Source organism: Chrysemys picta, chromosome 10, assembly GCF_011386835.1.
Source record: "Chrysemys picta bellii isolate R12L10 chromosome 10, ASM1138683v2, whole genome shotgun sequence".
Classification (NCBI taxonomy): Eukaryota; Metazoa; Chordata; order Testudines; family Emydidae; genus Chrysemys; species Chrysemys picta.
The window spans coordinates 79,325,186-79,352,043 of NC_088800.1; the positions used below are offsets into that span (position 1 = coordinate 79,325,186).

At 48.3% G+C, this 26,858-nt stretch overlaps 1 long non-coding RNA gene across 1 annotated transcript; it reads right to left on the reverse strand.

The window, feature by feature from the left end:
• Positions 1 to 824: 824 nt before the first annotated feature.
• LOC135973830 (uncharacterized) lies at positions 825 to 25,238 on the reverse strand. Its single transcript, XR_010590869.1, has 3 exons — positions 15,205 to 25,238; positions 13,102 to 13,229; positions 825 to 10,091 (listed from the first exon to the last, which is right to left on the reverse strand). It is a non-coding gene; the product is annotated as an uncharacterized LOC135973830 (long non-coding RNA).
• Between the last annotated feature and the right edge of the window lie 1,620 nt (positions 25,239 to 26,858).

Here is a 26,858-nt window from a genome sequence, read left to right on the forward strand (position 1 = left end):
AGGCCGTCCATTGGGATATACGGGCAAAAATTTAAGCTTTGGCATTTTGATTCTTGTTATCATTGGACATGGCAGGACAGCACTTGGGCTCTGACTCTTGGACAAAGCCTGGAGGGAAAAGGGGAAAGGCTAGCAGAAGGAAGAGCTTTCCTGAGCATAGTTTTATACAGAGCTTCACCCTGAGCTGCCCTTTGGCTCGCCTATCAGTTTGCAGATCTCCAGAATAGCTTATAACGGAGTTGGTTTTTAGACTGGTTTAAAAAAAGAAAAGCGGTCACTGGCACGTGGTGTGAACTCAGCCTGTAGATTGTGTTAAGAAACATTTCATCACACAGTTACTATTAATAGAGTTTGTTTCATGCCTTTTTAAAAACTGATTTTGGTTGGATTTAAACATTCCCTGTGCAGTGTTTGTAGGCTAAGCATTCCAGCACCAGCGATTCCTATAGACATATTACACCTTTCACCTCAGTAAGGCCCTGATCCTGTGCCATTTAATTGGGGATTGGTCCTGCTTTGAGCAGGGGGTTGGACTAGATGACCTCCTGAGGTCCCTGCCAACCCTGATATTCTATGATTAAAGTCAATGGGAGCTCTGCAATTGACTTCATTGTGTGTAGGATCAACTCTTATCTGAGCATTAGCGTATGACAGCCAGGAAGCGAAATGGACTTGGGACAAAAGTGAACATGACAAGCCCAGGTTTGCTAGTGGAGACTGGGGGGAAAACTAAAGAATTGCACCAATAGCAAGAAGCAATTTGGGTTTTTGAAACTGTCCTTTTTAAACACGCCAGGAATTATTCATAACACCAGCAAGGATAATTCTTTGTGTTTTAACCAGCTGGTGGTCCCTTTTAATGTAGCCATGTAAATACAGACAGCAGCCTAGCGTTCATAAACATCCCCTACCATAACAAGCCAATGGGGTGGGATGGCACAGCCAGAAATGCACTGAGGAAAATACTGTAGCATGAGCTCTTGACTGGGGCAGGAGGGTCACAACCAGGTTTCAGGGGATCAAGGCCAACATCTAACCATTTTCTGGCTAGATGGGAGGAAGTGTCCTGAAAAATTTCACCCCCCTGAATGACATAGTTATACCGATATAGGTCTGTAGTGGAGACCTGGACAGAGTAGGGAGACTGCTGCTGGGAGCTGCAAATACAGTCAATATACACAAAGCGTACTGCTTAGGGTGAGCAAGGCATAGAGTGACCATCTAGAACATAGCTGCAGAAAATGAGACCTTTTTTTCCCTAATGGGACACCCCTACACACACAGCTACAATTTTATCAGCATCTGACCTTTATACAGTTGCTTAGAAACAGACTTTATAACCTGATCCGACACTCCCTGGCCACTCCTTATTGGGTACAGATAATGGGACATTAAGCACTACATAAGGGACATCTATTAACAGACAGGATGGGTGGTTATGCTAAAGGAAAGGCTGCATTGTAGCTGTTCCCAGAGCAAGTACGAGCAATGCCACTACAACTACATGCCCACATAGGGAATAATGAATGGTTTGGAGTTGGAATCCCCTCCTCCAACAGAATCATTTTTTCCTCATGCCTCACATGAGCAAAGCTTCCACCCCTTTGTTTGTTGGAAGATACACGTTGTCTGAAGTAGCGTTTCTTCTATGGCCATCTTGGCCAAGTAGCATCTCAAGGTTGCTCACGGCATTACCAGATCAGAAGAGCAAATGTCACCCGACTTCTGGGAGGAGGGCACGTGTTTGAAGGCAGAAAGCATTGTGCCGGATGAAAAGTTGCCCACGATCATCAGCTCACCATTCAGAGCCAGGGTTTGAGACCCAGGAGTGGAGGGAGCACTCGCAAGTTGCACAAGAGAACACAGGCCTTTTGAGCAGGCACTGTGGTGGTCAGATAGAGGGAAGAGACGGCCAAGAGACTGAAATGGCCCACAGCCCAAAAGCACCAGCTTTAATGGTGTCAGTGCACCACTGGAATGGAAGGTGTAGCACAGCTCCTTTGCAGCGGCCATCAGGGCTCTACATCTTGATCTCTAAGGCTCAGGCTCTGAAGCGTACAGACATGCGGAGAAGGAGAAGCGCTGTTACACAAGAGCACTTGTAGGGCTGCTGTTTCTACTGTCCTCTGCCTTTCCAGCATCTCTGGGGATCCTCTCCGCTGCTGAAAGGGTGCAAGGGGAAAGGGACGTTTGGAAGCAGAGCTAGTTGAAACAGGGTTGATTTTTACCATGGAAGATTGAGAGAAGATGTACAATTTTCGTTTCATTTGAAATTTCTCACTTTTAATTAAACACATTGAAGTGTGTGGGGGGGGAAATTGTTGCATTTTCAAAAATTCCATTTCACAGGGAAGTTCTTTTCATGCCTGCACGTCTTAAAACACAAAAACAACCCCCGCCCCAGCATTTCCTTTCCCTCCTCCCCCACTTTTTCAAGTTTTTTGGAAACAAAAAGACGTTGCAAAAAAAAGTTCGACAACCACCCCATTTTCATCCAAAACAACAGTGTCAAATAGATGTGGACAGGTTCCTATTTGGCCGAGATCTCTTTTGTTCCTTCTCTCTCTGCCCACTCAATAATCCAATCAAACAAAGGCGGTGTCACCCTACAGGACCAAAATGCACCTGCACACTGGAATGAACACACACACACACACACACACGTGCACGGAGCTCTACGGCAAAGCAGCCTGTGGTGCTGGAATGAAATAGTGGTCACTTGCCTTGAAGCTTCTTAATTGCTTTAATTTGCTCAGTCCCCCTAGTGATGGCACGTTTGTAAATGACAGAAGCGGGCTGCCGCCTGCAGCATTTCAATTTGTAGCAGTGACGGTTGCTACAGTGATGAGCTTGCAGCTTAAGGAGAGTGGGAGAGCTTTGGGGCTCTGTTGCAGGCACTTTCATTTGCGGCAGGGAGAGGGAAAGCACTCAGAGGTCAGGTGGGGCTCGATTCCTCAAGGTGCCAGGGACTCCCTGCAAACATTCTTAGCACAGATGCCAGAAAGCTTGCGGGTGCTCAGCGCTTCCCAGGATCAGATCCCTTCCAGAGCCAGAGGACGGAAGCCAGGTCTCAGGAGTCAAGATAGACTTTTTTTTAAAATGCTTGCTCCTCCTCGGTGAGGGCCCTTCATTGCTGAAGCATGACACACGCCATCCCTTCCAAAACGCAACATGAAATATCATTCTGTTTCTAATTTGGGGATTGAAAATAACTTTCCATCCTCCCTTCCAAACGAAGCCATAAAGTCGTCACTCCAAAAAACCACTGAGAGGACGGCGTGAGAAGGGGGGGGAAATGACAAGATAAAATTTAGTGGAAAATGGCGGGGGTGAGGTGGGGGAAGGGGGGGGGAAGATGATTGCCACTGATCTGTAAATGATCCCAAGAAAAACCAGAACAGTTAAATATAAAGCAGTCTAAGTGAGCCTCTAGAATTAGACAGTTTAATCGTGGTCTTGGCATTTGCCTTTCCAGTCCCAGTGGGCAAACTTTGACCATAGATGGTGTTCTCATGCAAGGGGTTCAGATTGTCCCAGGGATTCTGCGTGCAAACTGGCCCATGATGAATCTCCCAAGTGCCTCGCAAGAGAAAAGAAAATGAGAGTCTGGAAGGATATGGGACCCTGATGTTACCAGTTCCTCCTCCTCTCCCAATCCTCCAACAGCCACAAAACTCGGTGCCATTTTCAGAGGGTTCTAACTTACCACTGCAATGGTGGGATTCCCCCGCCAAACACAGGTACCTGCCCCATGAGCAGAATAGGAAACAAACTAGTCTGGGTCACTCTTGACACGGACCCCTGAGTAGCATCATCTAAACTTGGAAGTCTCAAAACAAACCCAGAGCTCTGAAGGCTCAGGAGAATTTCTGGACATTAGGAAGGTGACATTCTATACCTTGGGGAAGTGTCCTGGAACCCCCATATTCCACATTTTCATATAATCGTGATCTTACATATAAAGCATGCCTTATAAGGTATCAGGGGAAAGGGTCTGACCTGCTGAAAGTGATTTCTCTATCTATAGATGTGTATCATTAATGTATATGAAGTTATGAGAATTGTGTTGTATGGTGGTCATTAAAACAGGCTGTAAGTTGGGGAATCAGCCAGATATTAGCTCCCCAGAGGCAACAGCAAGGAAAGTAGCCAACACCCAGGCGGAGTGTCAATCAACCCATCAACAACCATTGTCCAGTCCAGCCAAGTATCAGGGGGTAGCCGTATTAGTCTGTATCCACAAAAACAACAAGGAGTCCGGCGGCACCTTAAAGACTAACAGATTTATTTGTGCATAAGTTTTCGTGGGTAAAAAAACCTCACACACCAGGGAAACTGCTCAACCTTGCCTGGAAACTCAGTAATGCACCCAGACATGCCCGGACTTGTGTTTGCCAAGCACATGGACTGCGGGTATAAAACAGACAGAGGCCACATGCTTGGCCTTTTCCCTTCACCCACCTACGCTGCAAGCAATCAGGACACTCTGAAAACTCCAGCTGAGGGGACTGGCCCAGGTTTCAAGGGTGAAATCTGTGTACTATGAACTGCAGTATCCAGTGGGGTGAGAAAAACTGCTTAATCTAGATGTTGCCCAGTCTAATAGGGTTGAAAGTTTAGACTGCGTGCTTATATTTTACTTTATTTTGGTAACTAACTGACTTTTTGCCTATCACTTAATATCTATTGCTTGTAGTCAATTAATTTGTTTAACTGTTTATCTTTACCAGTGAGTTTGCTTGAAGTGTGTGGCAAATCTGCTCAGGTTTTGCAAAGGCAGGTGTATATCCACTTTCCATTGATGAAGTGGTGAACCAATAAATAAGTCTGCATTGCTCATCTTAAGCAGTGCAAGACGGTATATTCCTGGGGTACAGTGCTGGGAGGATTTGGCTCTGGTGCCTTTCGCTGTGTGATTCATGAGTGGCTCTAGGAGCATTCATGCAATCTAGGGGAGTGTGGGGCTCCACATGCGGTTGGCTGAGTGATAATGCCTAGAGGGGTTTTCTACTGGTCACTAGCAAAGCATTGTGAGAAACAGCCCAGACTGGGAAGTTAAGGGCGCACAGTGGTCCCACAGTCCCAGGCTGCGCCCCGGGAGGATCCCATCTAGCTAAAGAAGCTAAAAAAAGGCTCAGTAAGTATCAGCTGCAGAATTGGAGACACCTCCCACCCTTAGGAGATGCAAAATTAGGGCAGGAGAAGGGCACATGGAAATCAAACAGGAGAACTGGGAACCAAGGGCTTCTTACAGATGGATGCTTCCCCCAGACCAGTTGCTTAAAGAACCCCAAACTGTCCATTCATCCTGATGTTCCATGTGCACTCCCGTGGGCAGAATTCAGCAGCTCCATGTAGCAATGAAGAAAATCTTTCAACGCTTTCTGTATTTTCCAGGACAGATGAGCCCAAGCTGCAGAATTCAGATCTGGATCCAAACTGTTCTGAAATCTGAGACTATGCAAACTCGGGGGTCTGATTTAGCTCACTGCAGAGATTGGGGGCAATCAGGAATTTCAGATTCAAGCTTCCCCAAAGCTCCAGGCTATCGAGATCCAGAGCTTCGGTTCTGACCCATCGCTAATTTTTGGATGGCAGTTTGACAACACAACGTATTTCAAAACACAGGGCAGGCCTACTCACGGGAAGCTTGGAAAAACCATTCTGTTGCGATGCATCTAGACCATATGTTCTGTATTTTTCTTCACTCATTTATGTAAGCAGGGATATTTGCATGAAAACAGGCTAACAGCACATTAGTCTGAGTAATATTTCCAAAGGGGCCTCTTTTGAGCCGCTAGAATTGCAAATGCAATTTTGCACTCTGATTTTGCATAGCCACGCTTGGGGTCATGTGAAAACTCACCCTCGCCCATACAAACCACAGCCGGGCACACGGTCAGCAAGGCACTTGTGTATGCACAGTGCAAGTTGTTGTACCTGCTGATACTGGGATATGAAAAGCTGCACAGGCAAGAAGGAAACGTGCCCGATTCCCTCTGCAGTTTCAGGAATGAATTCAGGAGCAGCCTCTAAAAGTCCAATCAGCTCATTCCCCACCCAAAAGTGTAATCCTGCATTAGTGGCATCATAATTTCCATAGCAAACATTCCCGACAGAGCAATGCCTTCAGGTGGAGAATGAGTAAATAGGCTCTGAAGGTCAAGGATCCTGGAAGTTTTCATTCTAACATCCCTAGAAGCAAAAAAAATGATCAAGGACAAAAGATGGAAAATGTGACAGGCAGAGTTGTCTCTACACATGAAGTATTTTCCATGAGTCATGAGTGGGTTTTCCTGAGCATAGTAAGAGCAGATCACTCAGCAGACAACTGCTCCTTCACTGTCATGCACAGACCAGCTCAGGGCAGGTCTACGTAAAAACTTGCATTGGTGCAGGTGCCCCAATGCAGCTGCACCACTGTAGCGATTCTGGTGAAGACTCTCTAATTTGATGGGAGAGCGCGCTCACGTCGGCATAACAACTCCACCGCCAGGCTGTCTACACAGCACGTTATGGTCGGTGTAACGACGTCGCTCGGGGTGGGATTTTTCACACCCAAGAGATGTTGTTATCCCAAAGTGAGTGTGTGGTGTAGACCTGGCCCTGGCCTCATTTATACATCCTTGTTTCCAGTTCTCCTCCCTGCCCTGTTCCTGCTTCACCACACCCTCTGGATCCTCCTCCTCCTTCCTTTCATGCTTCCTCTGGCTTTGGGAGTTCCCTCTCAGCCCAGCTGCTGCAAGGTTGCCATGGTCTCTTCCACACATCCATCCTTCTCCCCCCAGCATTAACTCAGCTATATTCAAAGCACCTGGCCTGCAGGCTCCTCGGGGCAGGGGCCAGCTCTTCATTCTCTTTAGAAAGCACCATACAAACTTATGGCACCAAGTAACCTGCATCGCCTCCCTCTGGCCGAAGAGCCATTTGTGTCCATTGTGCCGTCTTTAAGCCAAGTTCCACGCGGCGAGGACCCTATCCCAGTGTATTCTGTACAGTGTCTCACTTTCTCTTCACGTTGAAAGACACTTAAATGGCTTCTCCGTTTCAAAAGAAAGAATCCCCCCATTCCCCAAACCAAGCCAGGCTCATTCTGGCTGCTCGGAGTGTTTGTAAATCAGAAGTGTTCAGCGTGTGACACTTAGCGTGTTTTCTCATTTTCCTCCTGTAGCTCCTTTCTACGGGGGCCAGGCCAGGGCTGTTTGGTTAACTGTCCTTGGTTCAGTTTTGCTTGGCGAAGCCCACACCCCAGGCATCAGCGATCCAGCCAGCCAGTGCAGGGCACTTGTTTGCACAGGAGTGGTTCCAGTCTGTGTCCACTGTACACCCTTTATGGGGCTTAGAGGTTCCTTAGACCCCCCAACCAAGACATCCAGGATCTGGTCAAAGCACAGCCTTAAACCCAGCCACCCAATGAAAACGCAGTTGGGTGGCAATTCATAGGTGCGATCTGCTGAAATTTCAATACTTGACTCAGGTTGATTTCTATGGTAAACAAGGGATCAATTTGGATGGAAAATGGGTTGGGGGAGTTGAATTTTTCACTCCTCCCCCCCCCCAACACAGTCAGGGAGAGATCCCCCACGTGCCAGCAGACAAGTTCTGCAGAGAGCCAGGCTGTCCCAGTGCTGTCACACGAGTGCAATTACTGCAGAGAGAGGCCATGGCAGGAAAATGAAACAAACAGTTTTGATTTATTGTTCTCGAAAAGAAACGGAGCATGTTGAAAGAAAGCACAGGAAGTCCTGGGGATAATAAATCCTGCTTAGGAGCAGATAAAGAAAACGTGCTTCAATTCTCGGGGACAGGGCGGGGGTTATTGGGAGGGCGGCCGATTAAAGTTTAGGGAGTCTGTTTTCAGAGCAGTTGTTATAAAGCCACAGTCAGAGCTTCTGCTGCTCCAGTAGCAATTGAAATTTACAAACACGACTCCAGCCAGCATGTGGGTTTGGTCTAATTGAAGGGGAGAAGGAAATATTGCGAGCACCCCCTAAATCAGAGGAACCCAGAGTGGCCTTGGCAACTTGACAGCCGCCCAGAGGCTGCACCTAATTAGCATATATGTTTACATACGAGCAATACACACAACCCTAATATTTGCTTGTACTTGACTCTTCCGAGGCAGATGACTAGAAATTGCTACTTTGCATTCATCAGCAATAAGCCTTCAGCCTCCTCATTTCCCAGAAGTTACAAGGAGAGGGCTAAACAATTGGCAGAGTTCCTAATCTTCGGTTGCTCTTCCTCTCCCATACATTTGCTCTCCACTGAGGCCCTATCTATATTGCAGTTCCTACCATATGGGGGGGGGGGGCAGAGGGATCTGCTGGGGGACCTTGCCTTGAAAGCAATAAATAATAACCTTTACTGCAGTAGCACTTAGGGGTCCCAGTCCTGGATCAGGGCCCCATGATGCTAGACTTATACTTACAATAAAGAGACAGTCCCTGAAAAAGCTTACAGTCCAGGAACATGAATGGTGCCTCTATGCCACAGCCAAGGGCTTTTGCAGGGTGGACGCATCAAGGTTAACACGTGGCTCAGTCCCAAGGCCAAGCAAAATGGGGGATTAAGGCCCTTCCCCATGCTACACGCCTTTTTGTAACCCATACATGACACTCACCTGACCCAGTTGAAACAAACGTGGCTGAGCTGGGTCTACACAGCAACATTTTCACAACCCAGCCGGGCACCACTGCCTACCACGCTCCCTAACGGTGTTTGCACTGGTGCATCCTGAGCAGCTCTCCCTTAGTACTTCAGTAGGCAGTAGAGTAGATCGCCTGGACGGGGGGACGGACGGACGGACGCACACACATACACACACACACCGAGGAGCAGCCCTCACCATTACATGGGCACGTGTAGGAGGGCCCAGTAACGCACCCAGTATTAACACTCTACTCTGGCAAACCTATAGCTTGGCTACCGCAGTGCCACGAGGCACACGGGTTTCCTGCCTCAGGGCGAGCAGCATCAAAGGGGAAGCTGGTGCTGGAAATCCTGCACTTCCCCCTTGACCCCATGCACATGGGTGGGAGGGGACAGGAAATGGCTTCCCCCCCCCCCCAGCATGCGCCTACGGTGCACCACCTATAGATCTGGCACAGTTTACTCTCTCCCTGTCGCTGTGGGGAGACCAGGAGAACCAGCAACTCAGAGCTCCCTCCTGGGCTGCTCCAGGGGCAGTGCAACCATGCCTGACCCCTTGCTTGGATCTCATGGTAAAACTACGATTCATGCCTCTTGCAAGAAGGGATTCTACTACCAATGAAGAGTCATTCCTAGCATGAGAGAATTTAGCGGGGGGAAGAGCATGGGACCCCATCTTAGTGCTTAAAATGGTACAGGGATAGGTGGCCAGAAACGTCTCCGAATAACCCAGGGAACGAGGCAAAGAACTTACAGTCGTAGTGAATCAGTCACTATGGATTTGACCTGTGCACTCCGGCTCCAACCCAGAAAAGTTCTTATACCCCATGGACATCAATAGGGCTTCACATGTGCTTAAAGTTCAGCATGCGCTTACATGCTGTGCTAGACAGGGCCGGAGCACTCAGCACCCCACAGGACTGAATACCCCCAACATCAAAAAGTAACAGAGGTGCTTATGGGTGGGTTTGGGGCAACTTAAAACCTCTTCCAACTAACCAACCAAACAAAAAAGATTGTTTTGCTGTGGGTAGCATCAGCACATACTTGTTTCTGGCTGCATTTCCTGGCAGCTCCAGCGAGGAGTTGGCTACGCACGAATTTGGAAGCCTTGTTAAATCCAAGAGAAGTGAACAAAAAAGGCTAAAACTGTTTTCCGAACAGAGGTCGCTGACAAATCTTTGCTCAACGGTGGCCGGCAAAGGCGAAAAAATAAAATGTTGCTGCCCTCTCCCGCTTCCGTGTGATGTACAAGGGCCGTATTGGAGTTTTAAGAAGCATTCTTGCTGGCTTGCTTGTCACGGTTAGAACGATCAGGTCCTGGGTTCGCTTGCTGTGCTGGAGAAGCTTGGCAAAGCCAAATGGTAGGAGAGCGGTAGCTCAGGTTATATTCTCATAGGCCGTCACTAGCAGAGTCTTCCGAAGATCTTCCTAAGTTCCTTCAGCAAAGAAAGGGAAGCACAGACCTGGGTTTCAAATGGGAAGATGCGAGCACACAGAAAGAGATTGTTTTAAAAACTTTGAAGCCATTTTTATACCAAGTGGAGGCACAGTCAAAGGCAGGAATGAAAGAGGTTTGAGGTTGCTTAAAATCCTGTCTGATGGTATAAGCATTGGAGTTGTAAAAATACAGTCACCTACACCCAGACAAAGTAGGTTAAGGGGTTTGATTCTACTTCTAATCCAGGGGAAAGACCGTTCTGACCATCTCACCAATTTTGCACTCAAGTGTGCGAAGTCTGAGACCCACAGTCCTTTCTATAAAGCCACAGAAAGGCTCAGGCTTGGTGTCAAGAAGGAGAAACTCTTTGTGGCCTGAAGCCTGGTATCTTAATTGACGAGCCAGTGCAGAATATTCAGTTCACCAGGGTAATTACACAATACAAAACACACAACAAAAGTACCTACATTTTACAGCTTCTCCCTGCAAGGCATGGAAGGCGAACTCCCCACCCCCAGAAAGGCCTTTCCATAGATTCCCCAGTAAACTGGATCCAGATGCCCTGCCCTCCTCCGAGGATTCCTCTGGGTCCAAATGTCCCTTTTTAGTGAAACGCTGGCATAGGGGATTCAAGACCACAAGGGCTCTTCTCTGGGTCCAGAAGGCCTGTGTCACCCATCACACTACGTCAGGGGTTCCCAAACTGGGGGTTGGGACCTCTCACGAGGTTATTACATGGGGGTTGTGAGCTGTCAGCCTCCACCTCAAACCCCACTTTGCCTCCAGTATTTATAATGGTGTAAAATATATAAAAAAGTGGTTTTAATGTCTAAGGGGGGGTGGCTCTCAGAGGCTTGCTATGTGAAAGGGGTCACCAGTAGAAAAGTTTGAGAGCCACTGCACTACGCAATCTGTGCTTTGACCACTCTGGCCACTCATCTGCTAGATACATCTTTGACCCACGCTGGGGCCTAAGGAACACACAGGATCTGGTTGACAGTGACAAGCTGGAGAAATCCCAGCAGCGAACTGAGGGGAGGGCTGGGGTGATCTCTCCACCTCGGATAGAGTCACCCCTACTCAATGACGCTACACGACCCCTGCCAGAGAGGGCTTCTCTAGGAGCCTCAGCCAAGTCCTTCTCCAGAGCACTGTCTTTGCCTTTGGAAGCCCTGCAGCCATTTTCAAAATGTTCCCTGGGGCAGGGGAGAGGGAAACGATTATTTCCTGAACCCTGCCGTCCCCCATCCTCAATGAGCCGGGCTGCACACCCTGCTTTACTCCCACTACACTCGGCATATTTCTGAGAAGCTCAGTAGAAACTTCCCCCGGTGATGTGCCCTTAGCATACGTTTCTTTGCCTTCTTCCTCGGTGATTAAAAAGCCTTTGTTTCACAGGGGATTTGGATAGATTCCCTGGCCATTCAGCACTCCTCACTACAACCAGGCCTGCCTTGGGACACAAAGGCCAACGAGGAAAATACAGGTTGTAGCTGCTGATAGCGTATTAGCAGATGCATTTCTATCCCTACTGCTGTCCCATGGAGAGACTTAGGCCCAGATCCTCAAAGGTGCCTAATTTTCAGTGAAATCAATGGAAGTTAGACATCTATATGCCTTTGTGGGGCCTGGGCCTTAGCCTGAATTCATTACAAGATGGGCCAGAATCCAAACCCTGGCTCCAAACCTTCCTTGACTTCAAGAGTGTTCAGCTCCTGGTCACAATACTCTAGTAATAAGGAAAACAATGCACCCTTGAGGGGGAGGGTGAAGCAGCAGCCTCCACCCAAAGTACAAAAGCAAGAGACAAAGACATTCACTGCAACAATTTCCCCCTCTTCACCCACCTCCCCAGCCCCCCACAAGCAGAGACCCAAGAAAAGAGCAGGACAGGCCATGAAGTCCCCCAGGGACTTCGCTATTGCCAATCCAAGGCCAAGTCTCCACCACAGACCTATATTGGTGTAACTGTCTCTCTCAGGGGTGTCAAAAATCCATACCTTGGAGTGACCTAACCCCCCGCCCCCATGTAGACAACTTCTCCCATCAAGATAGCTACCACCTCTTGGGGAGCGGCTGTAGCGCTGTCCATAAAGACAAGCCCTAAGGCAGGGAGGTATTCCGATACTACCATGATGAGCAGCAGGATAGAGCCCCTGAGACAGAAAGAGAGGAAGGGAGTCAGACAACTCAAACAGTTGTTCTTGATGCTATTTGTGAGCTAAAAGTAGCTGTGTGGCACAGTCAATATACTATCTCCTCAGCCAGAGTTACAGGTTAGTGTACAGCGACAACCTTGAGACACTGTATTCTGTGCATAACTCCACATTGACGATGTTGGTGGAGTCTCTCCACTCTTCATTGTCCTTCTTAAATGGCATTGGCAAGAATCTCGGTTCCCACAAAGAATTTGCAATAGGCTAAAGAGAACCCTCAGCTTTTGTGAAAACAGCCAGCGGTAGAAGAGCAAGGATTAAAAACCCCTTCAAAACCCACGAGCCATGGAAGGGATAAAACCAACATGCTTCAGGACATGAGCCAACCTCTAACTACCAGGGGCCAGGAGGAGATTATCCCAGAACAGCCTCCTCTGAACTGTCTTGCACCTTCCTCTGAAGCATCTGGTGCTGGCCACTGCTGGGGACGGATGGGTTAGATGAGCCACTGGTTCAGGATGACCATCTCTCTGTCCCGGATTCTATGCCGGGTCTCTCAACGAAAGGGACAGCCCTTTATCATCAGGGGCTGGGATATCAATGGACAGAGCTTCACCCATTGGCTTTGGAAGAGATGGACACAGGGATTTCAGTCCCTAAAGGAGTGATCCCACAAAGTCTTTGGGAAGTGGATGAAAAAGTCTCCACTGTCCCCCTCGAAGAAGCCAAGAGAAAATTCAGGTTAAGGCAGACAAAAGGCACCACCATCCCAAATCCCCTCAGCATCTGGGAGGATGCCGTAGCCCGACTGCAGAGTCTGTTTATATAAAAGGAAGGAGAAAAGAAACATACTGTGAAGTAACGCCTAGACACAGCTCTAAGCTGGCTGAGTGCCTCCCGACGACAGGGAGTCTGGGTAGGAGCTCCTGCATTGCTAGAAGATGGTGGTTCACTCCCCACAGGGACTTGACAACGACAGCCTAAATGGAAGACAAAACCAAAGCCAGCTCGTCACTGTGTACTGAAGGTGAGCACTGGAGATCAGAGGGGCATGGAGAAGGGGGGTGGGGGCACAGCACTCCCCCTGCTTTGGAATCCCCATGTGCCCATGCTGGGCTCAGGACTTACAAACGGCACCATCACTGGTCAGTCCCCACAGACTCCCGGTGTTCCATCCTTTCCTACAAGGGCCCCAAACTTCCCCCATTTCCCTGATCCCTCTCACCCATCACATTTCCTGCTAACACTGACCGGCCAGGTCTCCCTCCTGCACTAGTCAATGCTGCCCCTCCATCAGCTGCAGGGGGTTTTATGGTGCAACCACAGACACTCCCTCTCCCCGCAAGCCAGGCTTGAGTGCTCTGCTTCTTTCTAAACTGGTCTGAGTCCCCTCTGGCACCCAGATTAGGATCATGCATCGAGCCTGGATCAATTCCCACCAGGTAGTTGAGAGGACCACCACTAGGCTACCACCAGGCGAGGGGGCCGTGCCCAGGGATTGCTGAGATTGCATTTCGTAATATTATACCCGCCAAAGGAGATGCTTTTAAACGAGATGCACCCCCGCCCCTAATGCTCTTCACATACCAGCACATTTCAAATGAAAAATATTAGTGTGCTTGGATTGCCTTTTATTTCCTAAGGGAAGCTCAGGTCAGACAATTGAGGGAATTCCAGCAAGGTTCTTGCTTTGAGTTTGTTCTCCAACTGCACAAGAGACTTTTCTCCTTCAAAGCTACATGCTCAGCCAGTGGTTTGGCTGGAATCTGAACCCAGAGGAGGCTCCAGTTACCAAATCTTTGCTGAAATCACTCTAGAAAACCCAACCTCTTGTGCTATTTTAGGAGCGTCCCAATGTTAAGGGCTAGTGTGGTACAGACGCAAAAGAGATTCAGTCTGTCCTAAACACTGAGCGAATACAAGCATTTACACAGGCCTCTGCCAATGCACAGAGGGTACTGCTGGAGGGAAACTTCTTGCACTCTGACTCATCACCCCATCTAGTAACTATTAGCACAATATATGTCCAGAAATGGAAGTTCACCTTTCACCTCTGAAGACTGGAGACATGAGTAAATCCCATTGAATTCACTCCAATGGAAGTTACCTGTATCTTGTGATGGGAGAAATAGGATCCTAGAATCAAGTGGTCTCTAACCTTATTTCTGATGCTCATAGAACTTAAGGCCAGATGGGACAATCATGATCTAGTTTGACCTCCTGCACATCGCAGGCCACAGAACTTCACCCACCCACTCCTGTAATAGATCCATAACCTCTGGCTGAGTTACTGAAGTCCTCAAACCATGATTTAAAGACCTCAAGTCTCAGAGAATCCACCATTTGCTCTAGTTCAAACCAGCAAGTGACCCGTGCCTAATGCTGCAGAGGAAGGTGAATCCCCCTGGGTCTCTGCCAATCTGACCTGGGGGGGAATTCCTTCCCGACCCCAAATATGGTGATCAGTTAGACCTTGAGCATGTGGGCAAGACCCACCAGCCAGACACCTGGGAAAGAATTCTCTGTAGTAACTCAGAGCCCTCCCTATCTAGTGTCCCACCACCAGCCTTTGGAGATATTTGCTGCTAGCAGTCGGGTTTGAGGTGTGTCCCCAGGCTTATAGGAAGGAGGAGTTGGGGCAGGACTGGACATACATGGGCATTTCAGGTCATGATTCATGTGTAATGTCCAATCTACATGAGGCCAAGAAAGGATAGGATAGGAGAGAAAGCTAGAGAATGGAAGGGGGGCAAGAATTCCAGATGCGGTGTGCCAGGGTTTATTATTGCTTCTAAACCTCTTTCCCAGGACTACTCTCCTCCCTCCCCCCCCGACTCCGACATCTTCAAAATCACCACCTCTGTCAAAAGTGCAGTAATTGTGCTTGTTGCAACAACCCCTGAGACAGCCCGGCAATCAATAGTGCAAATATTAAAACCCATAAATCTAACCAACCTTTGACACCGGACTGCAGTTTGCCGATCTAACCCCACAGATGTGATTTTTCATCTGGGGAGTGACGCAAGGGGTTGCTGATGACCTGTAGATTAAAGGGTCAATTTATTTTAACACCGCTCTTTTCCAACAGTCTTCTTTCCCCTTCCCCTCCCCCACCTCACCCCGTGTTTTCATGTTGGCGTTTGATTGATTCTGCTGTTCAGACAATCAGGGTGCAGGGAGTGAAAAAAGGGAAGAAAATGGCCTGGCACAGCCCCAACGCGCTCAGATACAAAATGATGGGGGAAAAGATGTCATGTGAAAAGAATGCACGCAGGCAAGCGCGGGAGGCAGATCGCGTATCAGCCCTCGAACCGCCCTTTAACCAAGACTAGTGTAGTTGGAACAAACACAGCACCACAAAGTAGCAGAAAATATTCCCTTTCCCAGCTCGCCCGGAACAGAACTGTGTGGCTGAATAAACAGAGAGAAGGCACAGACCCAGCTGAATGCCGAAGAAGAGTGGGATCCCAGAGCCTTGAATGGGGAGAGGGAAAGGGGGAAAATAAATAAATAAAAGGGTTTGTTTTCCCATCTTCTTCGATTCAGACATCACGGATCTTCCCGCGTTTGTTGTGAGCTATGGAATTGTAATTGATGGGCTTCCTTTACCCCCAAGTGTTAGTTAGGCATCGGAGTTAAATAAAGGTTAAGCTTTTAAAAGAAAGAGGAAAAAGGCCCAATTTTCCAGCTGTAGGTGCCTGAAGTGAGGTCCCTAAATCCATCTCTAGGCCTGATTTCCAAAGGGCCTCAGCACCCCCAGTTCCTATTGATATCGCTGGGAGCCGTAAGTACTCAGAACGTTGACGCTCGCTGGCAAGGGGACTGAGTGTAACAGGAAGGCAGGGTCAGGCCACGATGAAGGACCAGATGGGGCCAGGGATCCGGCAATAGAGGCAGGGGAGTCTCCCCCACCTCTGTGTCACCAGTTCAAATACAGAGCAGGTAGGTGGTGACCTTCTGACAGTGATTCGGTGGCCCAGGTATGAAATAAGCAGGTGACCGTCTCTCAATCTCCAGTGGATACCTCTCTCCAAACCCATCATTGAGCCCTCTCTGCTTAAAGAAGGGTTGCTCTCCTGGGTGCCTGCAGCACTGCAGGTCAGGAATTGCACGAACGGGCAGAGCTGCCAAGGGACCAGAATTTGGAGCAGCAGGGAGGCTGCAGGTCAGGACATGAGTCCAGCTGTGTGGAGGAAACCTGCAGAGCTACCCACTCTCTAGCTCTCTTTCATAGGTGCTGGAATGAACTGAATTCCCCTAGAAATTAAAAATAACAGAGAAAATTGCCTTCCTAAGGCTGCAGGGCTCTCAGGGGCTCTGCCTAGGCCAGCAGGCTGGGACTTGAGGAGTCCCTTCATTTGCACTCAGCTCGACAACGGGCTGAAGATCTGCAGATGGAATGAAATAGACAAGTCTGCTGGGTTTCTGGTCTAGCCTACTGAACTCTAATCACATGGATACAGGCGGCTACACGTCTTCGAAGCCAGGCTCTTACTTCTCTGACCATCTCCCCCAACTGCCTGCAATCCCAAGAGACCAGGGCAGTGGCCCACCATGGACGATTTGAATTGCAGCAGCGCCGCAGGCTCCGGTCAGGATCAGCGTCCCCATTGTGCAGACTCTGCACAAACCCAGAGGCAGACACGGTCCCTGCCCCCAAAGAGCTTATGTTTACTTGAAGGCAAAACACAAGAGGTGGGTGTAACAGACAACTGGAGGGAATGAGGGCAGCGGGAGGAGCATCGCAGGGAGAGGAACCACAAACTCCCTCTCTGTTTTCTCTCATTCGCATGAGTGAATCCCGGAGTGGGGGTGGTTCCGGAGATCTGTTCCCACCTCTTTCCCCAGAGGTGTTTTAAGCTCAGAAGATCTCCGCTGACGCTCAACAGGTGCAAGGCCAGCTTTACCCTTAAAAGAAATCCCGCCTACTACGGAAAAGCCCGGCCACCCTCTGAAACCAGAGCCAACATGGCCTAATAAACATTACCTGGTAGAAAGCAACTGCCCTCTTTGGAAAGAATTTCCAATCCACGTTGGGATTGAGCCAAAGCCCACGTTAGTAACTTGCCGTTGCTTTCGCTGGCGTTGGATCAGGCCCGCTGTACTGCCTCACCACCAGCTTTTACGTGACAAACTCCAGGAGTTACAAAAATAACATTCTTGAAAGTTGTCTTCTTGTTGCCTCTGACATGGGGACTCGCGATAACGCCGTCACCTGGAGTAAGGCTCCCAAGCTTTTGGAGGTCCCAAACAGGCTTGGGTTTAGATCTTAACTGGGGACTTTACTTTGTTCGAACCTGCTTTTAATAACCTCCTGAACCTGTGGCTGAGCCGTATCTTTGCGACAAAATTTCTTTGCATCCTCTGCTCCTCTCTATCGCCAACAAAAGCCAGGTCCTGCTTAGAGCTGAATGACCACTCATCTCTGCAGGGTGCAGCCACGGACATAAAAAACCTGAGCCCTCTTCCAAAGCTCCCTTAAGAGGCTCCCTCCTCCTCCTCCTCACTCTAATGGATCTTTAGCTAGAAATATTTCACCTGATCCCTGGAACCACACTGCTATGGCCTTCAGCTCCGTGCTACACTGGGGTTCCTAAGTATTAGACATTTTTGGTGTTGCCAGTGCCCATTTCCTCCTCCACGAAGTCCTCAGTCTCCTGCAGTTCCTGGTTAATTTCATACTAGGGAGGGTGTGAGCGATTTCAGGAAAAAGCACCAAGAAGAGTAGCTTCGGGGCTTTACGTGCTAAGATCAGTGGCCCAAAATATTCAATTTCAATACAGCCATGAAAAAAAAAAAAGGCAGGAAGCTCTTATACAAAGCCTTATCTGCACTGGGATTTTCACCCCCTGTATAACTGTCCTGGTGCAATCCTACGTGTAGACATGGTTTACTCCAGTGCGGAGAGATTCACATTGGTGCAGCTATGTCGACTTCAAACCAGAATAAGCAGCTCCACTAAATCGCATTCACACTAAGGATCTGCACTGATGGAGCTACTCCAGTGGCTAGTAGACAAAAGCCTAATACCCCCAAAGCATCCAACGGTGACTAGCTATTTCCACTAGTACACGTGTCCAGGACTGGAGAGGAGCAACAGATCAGGGCTGCTCTCCTATCTCCACTATAATCTGTGTTCTCTAGGGAAGCCATGGTGATGTCCTTGAGGAGCGGGGAGAGCATTGTGCAATTCCTCTTGGAGGAATCAACCTTCTGTGCACCTGCAGGGTTTTCTTGTTTAAATCTCATTCTTACACTCCACTTCCTGCAATTATCTCTGCAACTGATCAGTTTGGTTCCTCTCCAGCTTTTAAAATAAACGAGAACTCGTACGCCCTGGTTATTTCTTTTAACAGGTCAGTGCCTCCCTATGGGTCTGAAACCCCTCGAGTCACCAGAGGAGTTTCACATGTGTGTTTGTCTGTGCGCTGCAGCCACTGATGGAAGGATTTATAAAGAACTCACATTATTCCCTGTATTTTGAGAGCCAAAGAGGAGCAAAAACCACTGTGAAAAGTGTTTTTTTCTCTCATATAAGACAACGTTTTTAATTAATATCACAGTAACACCACACGCACACAGACACAGTATAAACATGGCATCTCCCTTGATGTCTTAAAAGGCACAAAATCACACATTTTAATTCATAAATCTCAAGGGGTAAATAACCTAGGCTTAAATGTCTGCCAAAAGGGAGTGGGAAAGTCCAAGACAGACACAGATTTGCTTTCCCCAACTTTAAAATGGTATAAATATTGGGTGTTTAGTTGACATGCCAAAGAATTGTCTACTGGCTACTCAAGTTCAGCTGAATTCACATTTGCCTTCCCACCCCTCTTAAATTTCTTTTTTGTTTGTTTGCACTGTAATTTTTCCTCCACGCCACAGGAACTTTAATAGAATCCTACTGAGTAGGAATATCGTCAGAGAAGGAACATACTCTTGCTTTAAACATGCCTCCTTAAGGCTTTTTGTGTCTCTCTTCCCAGCTTTCTCCCTGACTGGAGCGATGGGACAAGGCCTAATTTTGGTGAACCCCAGACCATGGTCCATATGAATCACTGGCCATGGAGATTAACTCGCCTAACAGGCACTTTTATGCCTGTTTGGAAAGGAAACATGATGTGCTTTTACATTACTCAGATATAAGTCTCTGCCCATTCCTCTCCTCTTACATAGCAGGCAAGGCAAATGCTATTAAGCATCCAGATAGTTAAAAGACTTTCAAAAATTCTTCTAAATCTAACCTTACATGGGAAACACAAAGAATGGCAAGAAAGGAATCTGAACTCTTATAACAAACTGGATTTACAGCACTTGGGGCCCGTTCTGCAGGCATCCCTGTTTAAACTGTTCCAGAGAATGTTCCCAAGGCTGTGTTGATCCAGACCAATGCTGTGGCCGTGATGTCTGCACCAAACACGAATCCTGCCCTGTTACTAACACCTTCCATTAGTGCATCTGACATGATTTTTGAAATCTAGTTCACTTTTCTTCTGCTTGTGACATTTACAGCTTCCTTCAGTTTGGACTGTGAAAATACTGGAAACTGGTCAGTTTCACTTTTGTTTAAAGTGAGTTCCTTGACAATTTCACTTTTAGGCTCTCTTTGCACTATGTTACTGGAAGTTGCAAACACTGCAGGAAATTGCAGGGGGTGGGGGTTGGTTTGTTTATAAATCATTATTCTAAACACTTTCCAATGGGTTTTATTTTAAGTAATGGAAATATTTTTTTCTTTATCTTAGGCTTTGTTAAATAGGACCTCTTAAATCGGAGGCCTAAACTAACCAGGAATAAATCTTTTGGAAATTAAATCGCTGTTGGCTCATTAGATTTTCACAGAGACACAACTGTACGGGTCCTTCTGCCTTAGCCAGTGGGAATGTGGAGGTAGGTAGGGTTCTCTGTGAACCTTGGAGTTCTGTACTACCACAACCTTCCAGAGTTTAAATCCATTTGAGACACACAGACTGGAATGCACTGAAAAATAACTTCACCACCCTTCTGGGGGCAAGGGTTAGGGCTTTTGTTATTTTATTTGTCATCCTAGATGATTTGCGCGCATCTATTTCAAATCACATTGATGCTACCCGGAGGGAAATTATGGACATTTAAGAAAAATTGAGTGACTGTTGCTTTGCAGAAGATCAAAATGTGGGTCTGCTTTTTAAGATCTGCATCAGAAAAATGCGGCAAACAGAAAAACAAAATAAGCTGTGCTCATCTTCAATAATTCATTTTAAAAAAATTATTCCCCATGCCTCAACTTCCATACAGAAAAGAAAATACCATAAAACCCCCCGCCTCGGAAAGAGTGTGTGTGGGAGGGGGGGGAATCCAATCACCTATCATAAGTATTGAAGAGGGCTGTTTATTGGATGATTCGTGTTTCAGTAGAATTGCAAAGCACATTCAAACAGGGAAGGTTCAGTAAGAGAAAGGAGGGTCCACCTTCATAAATGCAGACAATGTTTGTGAAAACATGCTTTGATAAAGAGCTGGGCAACATTCAGCCCAGATGTTCATTTGTCAATGAAGGGAGGGCAGGGAGAGGAGGTTTTAAATTAATCTTCACAACTAGAAAGGAGCTTGTAACACACACCATATGGGTACAAATATCCATTAACCCCTCTCCCCCCCCCCCCAGAGCAGCTTGCTTGGAATCCGACTGTGACTATGATGTTTCTAGCCCAGTCAAGGGCTCCTTAACCCAGCCTGAATTTCATCTCTCCCCCCACCCCCACCGATCCCCTCTCTCCAATCACGGCTTCGTCCTTCACAAAATAGTCCAGCGAAGAAAAACAATTTAAAAAAAATGCCTGCCCAGCTTTTCTTTCCCATGCATGTTTTAAATGCAAGCCCGGCTGTATAGTGCAATTCAACTGCTCCACCTCTAGTTCCAACATCGTCTCCCGGACATTGGTATGACAGCTGCCTCCCTTCCCAAAACCCAATTTACCCAGGAGTGATTTTTTTAACCCTCCCAAAACTTCGTTGTTTGTTTGTTTGTTTTGGGGGGGGAGGGGTGTTTATTAAATGCAAATTAATCCCGCTAATGGAGCCGTCTGCGGCATGTTGTGCATTGAAATGAACGTTTTTGCACCGGTTTATAGCCAACCCGCGGCTCTGCAGAACGAGCTGGTGTAAAATCGTTCCACCGAGACCCGAATAAAAACCTCAATCCAGTGTCCGTGTAAAAGAGACCCGGAGACCCCCACGCACGTTAATAACGCACCCGGGGGCCCGGACAGTGACTCCTGCACGTAACAACGCAACACTAGGAACAAGCGGGTTGTTCTCCACGTAGACACGAATTTTTGCTGATGGGAAAGTGCTACAAAAACCCAAAACAATTAAAAAAAAACACAACCACCCTCTGCCCAATCCCCAGAGAGCAGCAACATACATAGAGGGAGGAGGGCGGGCTACACACGCAACAAACCCAACGGCACTATTTTGGTGTGTGTGGTTTAAGTCTAGGAAAAACCCCAGGATGAGCTCTGAAAAATGCAAACTACCAGGGACTTAAGAGACCCACATTCAGCTTCGGCTTGTGCCTCCCACCTAACCTGCATCAAACATGCGCCCCCGCACTCCCTCGCTCGCTGGGAGCAAGGACACGGGCAAACGCCGCTGCATTCCCAATTCGGGCGCCAGCGGCGCAGTCCCCTCCACGGCGCCCTTGGAAAAGCGAAGCGCTCTGCCCCCGCGTTCTCACTTGTCACCCCGAGCGAGGGGCAGGGGGAGGAAAGGGCCCGCACCCCACCCAGGCTGGGGCTAGCCAGGCTCTTAATGGGGCCTCCCGCAGAGAGCCAGGCACCCACCACGGCAAGGCAACACACAGGCACAGAAAAGGAGTCTGTTCCCTTGCAAAGCAGAGTACACCGCAGCGCTCCCGCGGCTTCTCCTGCGGCGCTGAGCTGTGCCTTGAAACCCAATGCCGCCTTGCCAGGCTGTTGCAATGAAGCACCTGGCCTCCCTCGCTCCCGGCAGAGCCTTTCCAAAGCTCTTCAGTAAACAGTTCCCTCCTCCCCCTGGGAAGACCGGCAGAGCCACAGGTTACTTGGCTTGATCTTAAAGAGACCTCAGCCCTTTAATCTGATCGAAAGCCAACACACACACACACACACACACAGTCTCTCTGCAGGAATCAGCAATCTCCTGGCTGCAGGCAAATCTGGGTTTGAACCTTATCCTCCCATCTTGTTCCCTTTCTTCCACCTTAATAGCTGCAGTGGGATTTTTTTCTAATGCACTCCCCTTATGGAACAGTCTAAAGTTGAGAGGGTTTTTCTTCCCGCCCTCCTTCTTCACGGAGAGAAAAAACAACCCACATTTTTGTACAAAACAATTTGCTGTCGCAAGTACCTATAGATCCCTTCACGGCTGCCTGATAAGTAACCAGTCAAAACAAGTGTTCTGCTCCCGTCAGCCCTGCTGGGGCTAATGGAAAGCCCTCTGTTTGCCTTCTGCTGGGCACAGCTATGGCACAAAGCAGGCCAGGAAGGGAAGGAACACAGCACAATTCAACCTCATGTGTGAAACAGGAAAAAAGAAACAGCTGACACGTTTGGGGTTCTAAAGTGTTGTAGCTGGTGTGGGTCTCAGGCTATTAGAGAGAAGGGGGGTGAGGTAATAACTTTCATTGGACCAATTTCTGTTGGTGAGCGAGACAAGCTTACGTGGAGTTCTTCCAGGTCACATTTGGGGTGTTTTTTAAAGAAAAGTAAGTTGAATTCAGAGAGGGCCAGGAAAAGGAGGAAACTTGTAAAGAGCATTCCCATCACCTCCCTTCTCCAGCCAATCTCTTCTTTGATAGAGGTCTCTTGGAACATAAGATGCACCCCAAAGGGCCAACACATAAGTGCAACAAGCCATAGCCTAGTGAGCACTGTGACAGCCACCCTCTCGGCCAACACACCAAGGGCCTACAGAGCTATCGACATGAGTCTCTATAGTTTGAGCTCATGAGCCAGGCTGTCAAGGTGGGAGTTGTAACAGACCCATATTCTCTATGGGTTGGGTACAAAGTGGGATCTCCAACACGCACACACACCAACCTGTGAAGAACTGACGTGTATTTGAGCACTGCTGCACTCCACTGGGTAGATTTGGGACTGCCTGATTGTGTGTCAAAGACCCTGTACAACTAACAGCTAATGGAGATTCTCTGTTAGTTTAAGTAGCTGGGGTCTGTGCTTTTAGAGGAAGAGGATCAGGATTCTCTCTCTACTGTCATAATGGAGTTCCAAGCATGTCACCATGGTGCATAGCACAACAAGAGCTGCAAATTTCTTACTTAGACATGGATCTATGACAACACAATGTTTTTCTATTACTGTGTACAAGGAATTATTTTTTAAATAAAATCAGTTAATTGGCAGGACCGAAGGCACATCTCTGGGGTGCCCCAGTCAGTGCTGGGGGGAAAGGTGCTGCAAGAGTTATTTGCCTAACTAGAGGTGCTGCTGTCAGCTGGGAATATAGTGTGTAGCTCACAGAAGTTAGCAGCAGTCTTCTCAGCCAACTAGTCCATCTCTCTGCTCCCTATTGTACATGCTAATTAGGGTTTTGTCCTGTCCAATCTGTGGTACTTATGTGGCCCTCATTACCATAGCAGCTGAGTGTTTGTATCCTCACAACCTCGCCCCGCCATGAGGTAGGGCAGTGCTATTATCCCCATTGTACAGGTGAGTCACTGAGAGGCTAAATGACTTGCCCCACATCATACAGGAAGCCTGTGGCAGAGCACTGGAAACCCAGGTTCAATTCCCTACCCCCTGAACGATCCTGCCCCTCTTTCCAAACAGCCTGCGCGATGAGGCTTCCATTCCAGCGAGTGCAGCACCAAGGTGAATTCAGGCAGGCTCCTCACCCTGACTGAGGTGGGGGAGCTCCCCAATCTCAGCCTGTCACTCGCTGGGGCCTTCAACCGTTTTTCTCGCAGTCCAGACACAGACAACAGACCCCAACCCTCCAGCTGCAGCCAGGGCCTTTTCATGCCACTGCCATCACACGGCACTGCTGCTGTCAGAGGGGCTGTCAACCCCCCTGGTAGATGTATTTCGTCAGCAGATCAACGGCATTCTTGTCCAGAGAATGTACTGCATTTTCAGCATCGTCAGCTATGAAAGAGATGAGGATGAGCAGGAATGCTGAGTGAACAAACCGGGCTGGGTGGGAGACACCAGATCGCCTATCCGCCCTGGAGCTGGCTGATGGTGAATCACTGCACTCTTTGGGGAGGCCTGTAGGCTGAAGGAAAGACGGAGATGAGACACGCCCCCTCTCCCAGCCAGGTGATGATGTAAATGTCCCTTTGTAACATGGGGATACATGATGTTTCTTTTGCATTGGGGTGGCTCGCTATAGGCCTGATCCTGTAAACTGCTCCACACAGGTAGACCTGCACAGAACCCCATTCATTTCAGCAGAGCTCCACCTGGGTCTGTCTTCACTGAGCTCATTACAGGATTGAGGTCTTATGTTCATAGTAAACATCACGCCCTCTCCTGATCAGCCAGGATCAGATAGACCAGTGGTCTCAAACTTTTTTTTTTCCACGGACCACTTGAAAATTGCTGAGGGTCTCGGCGAACCACGTAATGAACTTTCCAAATGTTGTTTGTACCGTTAGCTAACTATTGAAAAGCGCTTTGGATAAAAGCGCTATATAAAAAGACATAATAATTAAAGTTTTTTTGTTCTACGGATAAAAGCACACAACTCCTATTTTAATATCAGTAGTCTTACCTTTCTAATGTGATGGATGTGCCCTCTCCCCCGCCCGCCACGGCAGCCCCCGAGCTGAGGCTGGGAACAGGGGGACCAGATAGCATATGTGAAAAATCGGGACGGGGGTGGAGAGGTAATAGGTGCCTATCTAAGAAAAAGCCATGAATATCAGGACTGTCCCTATAAAATCGGGACATCTGGTCATCCTAGCTGGGAAGGGGGGGGGGTCTCTCTCCCCCACCACAGCAGCCACAGAGCTGAGGCTGGGAAGGAGGGCCATCTCTCCTCGGCAGCTGCAGCCCTGCACGTCCCAAATTCCCCCCACCCCCTCTTCTCACCGCACTGCCCCCTCCCACCTACCCCCTATTCCCCCCAAGGCCACCACCTCACCTTACATGTGCATCTTCTCCAGGGTCCAGGCACCTAATTAGTGGAGCCATGCCTGCGCAGAGCACCTGAACGGAGCTCGCAGACCGCAGGTGGTCCACGGACCACAGTTTGAGAACCTCTGAGATAGACTGAGTGGGTGGAAAGAACTAGCACAACATTGAGACAGGTAGCAAGAAGCGTTTAACTGGGCTGGTATGTCAGCGTTACAGATGCTATGATTTACTAGTGTATGTGAGGAAAGAAGCCATAGCCCATGAAGTCAACAGGTCCAGAGACTTACCAAGAGATGCCTGACAGACCTCAGCCAGCCTTCAGCATGGTGGATCTCACCTGGAGAAAATGGGACTGACAATTGGGACGAGAGAGTTGAAAGGGTGGAGGAAAAACGAGAGGCAGCAGCAAAAGCCAGACCTGGAGTTAGATTTTTTTTTTTTTTTAACTTTGCTGCCTTCTGGAAGAATGAAGGATTATAAAATATTGAAAAGATGTCTAGAACGCCCGGCCGATCGATCCAGGAAGATGATCAAAGCGTGTGCTCGCGCCACGCTCTGGGTCTAGCCGGAGGAGTGGAGTGGGAAAGGGGTTTTATACTTCCTTGGAGGAAGGGATCTCGGCTCTTTTGAAAATGAACATTAAACCAGATCCACTCAATGTCATTCGCGCTTATAGGATTTCACAAACCTAGTGGAAAGGCAGCCGGGGATTGGGGCAGCAAAAGTAACGGATTGGAGAGGATCTTAGAAGTAGCAAAAATACCCCAGGAGGAGCCTGATCTACCTCTCAAAAGGTGGGACCTTTCCCCGCTAACCACATTCTTTAGCTAAGCTTTGAGATTGCTCTTTCGTCTGTGCTCAGCACCCGGATATTTTGGGGAACTCTGCCTCACTGGAACAATCTGTTCCCAAGAAAGAACAAAGCAGCAAGAAAAGGACCTGGGCTGCAGTAGATGCTGAGAGTTGCAACATCAGAAGGGTAGGACATGAACTATTCATGGCTTGTTGGCTGCTTTTGAAGCAGGTCTCAAAGCCCTGTATATTTCGCTGGAATGTCTCCTGAACATGATCGTAACTGTTTATGCAAGTGTTAGCCCCGGAATGGCTGAGTTATTTGTAATGTGCAGAAGACCAGAGGCAAGGCATTTATGTAATTTTGAGCCGCAGTTATTGTTCTATTTTGTAGCATAAGTGGCCATTCGGTGCTTTGCTCCATTACAGACAGCATGTTTTGTTAAGTGCGTGGATTTAATGTGCACACATTCTTAGGCTACATAGCCTGTACAGAGCTGTGCTCCGTTTTCTGCTCTGCTAAAGTCAGGGAGCTACTGGAATATTTTCTATTTTGGGCTTTTTTCTCCCCTATTCTCTCCTGTCCCAGAGAGGAAGGGCTGGCAAAACTGAAACAGATCCTTAGCTGGGATAAATCAGCACAGCTCCACCAAAGTAAATTTATACCACTTGAGAATCTAGCCCAGTGGTGTAATT